The sequence below is a fragment of the Palaemon carinicauda genome, chromosome 38 (assembly GCF_036898095.1).
Source record: "Palaemon carinicauda isolate YSFRI2023 chromosome 38, ASM3689809v2, whole genome shotgun sequence".
Taxonomy (NCBI): domain Eukaryota; kingdom Metazoa; phylum Arthropoda; class Malacostraca; order Decapoda; family Palaemonidae; genus Palaemon; species Palaemon carinicauda.
Window position 1 is genome coordinate 44,108,983 of NC_090762.1, and position 2,576 is coordinate 44,111,558.

At 34.5% G+C, this 2,576-nt stretch overlaps 1 protein-coding gene across 1 annotated transcript in view; it reads left to right on the forward strand.

Moving 5' to 3' along the window:
* Positions 1-1,706, forward strand: part of LOC137630594 (U8 snoRNA-decapping enzyme-like) — a 54,821-nt gene extending 53,115 nt beyond the window's left edge. Inside the window, exon 5 of the mRNA XM_068362170.1 lies at positions 1-1,706. This exon is cut by the window's left edge and continues 1,009 nt beyond it. The gene's annotated coding sequence lies outside the window, so the exon portion shown is untranslated.
* Positions 1,707-2,576: the final 870 nt, after the last annotated feature.

Consider the following 2,576-nt stretch of genomic DNA (forward strand, 5'->3'; position numbering starts at 1 on the left):
AAAGCTTCATACAATATTTACTTTTTAGTTCATTATTATGCCTTCATATTTCATTAGAGATTATTGTGTTTAATTGTGGTTTATTAAAGAATGTTCATATTCTATTTTTCAATTTCTTAAGCATTTCAGTAATAAACAATTACTTTTGATTCACTTTCGGTTGGCATCAGCTGATGTAAAGGTCACGCTGCTAAATCTACATATTTCTTTGGATATTATTGGAAATTCTTTGTATCATTACTCGATGTTTTGATTATAGGAATATTAGTAACACATCAAAAGGAAATCGTTTGATCTGCCACTCGCTTTCCGCCATAAATATGACATCATCAGACTTTTTTTCTTAATTCTCAAAACTTCTAATACAGACCACTAAAACCCTTGATGTTTTTACTCGGTGTTTCGATGATGGGAATACTGTAATAAGATTACTCGGTAACATAAAGAAAGGAAATTATATGGTTTGCCAGCGCGCTTCCGCAAAAAATATGACGTCACAAGACGTGATGTAAACTCTAAAAAGAATGACTAGCAAAATATGTAAATCCCTTTTTTTTTCTTACAAGAATTGAAAGAAAAATGTAACTTACTAACAGATGTATTTCATTTTCATAATTTAGAAGGAACTATATTATTTTTAACAAAATTTTTCTCCTATTAGTGTTCTCTCTTTAGATAAATATTGATCTATTATCAGATATTAAATAAAAGTAGCGTAGAGTCTAATATGTGCTAAGTAGCACTCAAAACAACCAATACAGACCCACAAAATACTTTTGTTTTGTTACTTGATATTTCGATAATGCGAATAATAATACTAATCATTAGTCTATTGGAAGGAAATCACTTTCCGCCGTTAATATGACGTTACCAAACGTGATATGAACTCGACAGATATTAAGATTTTTCTTAATGTACTTTTTACTGAAAATGGATATTGTATATTATCAATAAAAGAAAATGCAAAATCATCAAGATAAATCAGTTTATTTTTTATACAAGAAAATAGATTATTTCTAAGGAAATATTTGTCCTATCAGCTTAGTATTTCCATTAGACTTGTGATGTCATCACCCTGAAAAAATTTTTGTAAAGTCGAACAGTCATAAGTCGCATATATCGTAAGTCGACGACTACCTGTATTTAATGTTACTGTTTTCTTAGGATCTCTAATACCAGTAGAAGGTATCGGGTTTGATTATAAATCTGTAGGTATAGAGAATGTTGTTGGTACAGTTTGTAGATTCAGTACAGTACAATATGTTAAGTATACTGAAAAATCATTTAATTTACCCCAAACTGGTTGGGGTGTGTTGTTTCTTGCACAATTTAGTTGATGTATTTAATCATCATCAGTGTCCTGTCTTTTCCACACAAATACTTATTGTTTGTATATGTCAAGTTGTTGGCAGTATGTTTATTGATTTATATTGATAAGAGTACATAATTTACCTCATAACTTTAATGTGTTGATATATTTATTATATTTTTACCTGTGGAAATTATATATTTGGCAAGTTTATTAGTAGTGTTTGTATTTTTTACATTATGAAATACTGTACAGTACTTATTTGTTATTGTGAAGCATGCTATAGAATACTGTATCTGTTATAAATCATTATTGTTTTATATGAGATACCTTTTGCCTGAAAGGAAACTGATTTAGTGCCTAAATTGTAACGATAATGAATAAAGTTCTAATTTTTTTCACTTTTATATATTTGGAATAGTGTTTGTGTCCTATATGACAATATTATATCCTTTTTTTTTTTTTTATCTATTACTGCTATTTGATAGGGATTATCTTTCGGTAGAGCTGGAAGACTACCCATTAAGACTAATGCGAGGTGGCAACTCATCCAACGACTAGTTAGTGGGAGGGAGGAAGGGTTATCATTGGTAAGCAGGTGCCCTTACTCACTCACACAGTGGTAATCTTTCCCCACTTTTTCATTTAGCTTCAGAGAGTTCGGACGTTTCCGCGCTCTGCCCCTAAAGACTAGGTCATACAGACCATTGCTTTCATATTGACTTTCTCTCTCAGGTGTGATTGATCTCCTTGACGATCCTCATGCGTCTCCAGGACCTGAAGGTTGCACTTGCGGGACCTTCATGTTCTCTCGGTCGAGACCGACTCTGTTCTTTGTGTCTGACCTGCAAAGGACGTTGCTGTGAGCAGGGCCCACATGTGTCCCAGTGGGAGAGTTGTTCTGTAACCAAAATACAAACCACGCTATTTACATGAGGTATTACTTTCGGCGTAGCTGAATGACGAGCCATTAGATTTTTAACGAGGGTTAACTACCCCCTCGCTAGTTAGCTACCCCTCCCCCCTCACACACTGATGAACTGATTCACTTCGCTTTTGGCTCGGGTGATGGTCAAACATGTCTACCTCACCCTCGCATATTGACAGCCTTAATCTTTTTTTGCTTTTTCTTACAGTTGTGTGTTCGGAAGTTGGCCTCTTCTACCTCTATCATGCGGAAGTGTCCTGGCTTACCCGACCGCCCTTGTAGGACTTTTATGTCGGTGGTCGAGACGGATCCTCACACCTTGTGTCCGTACTGCAGAGG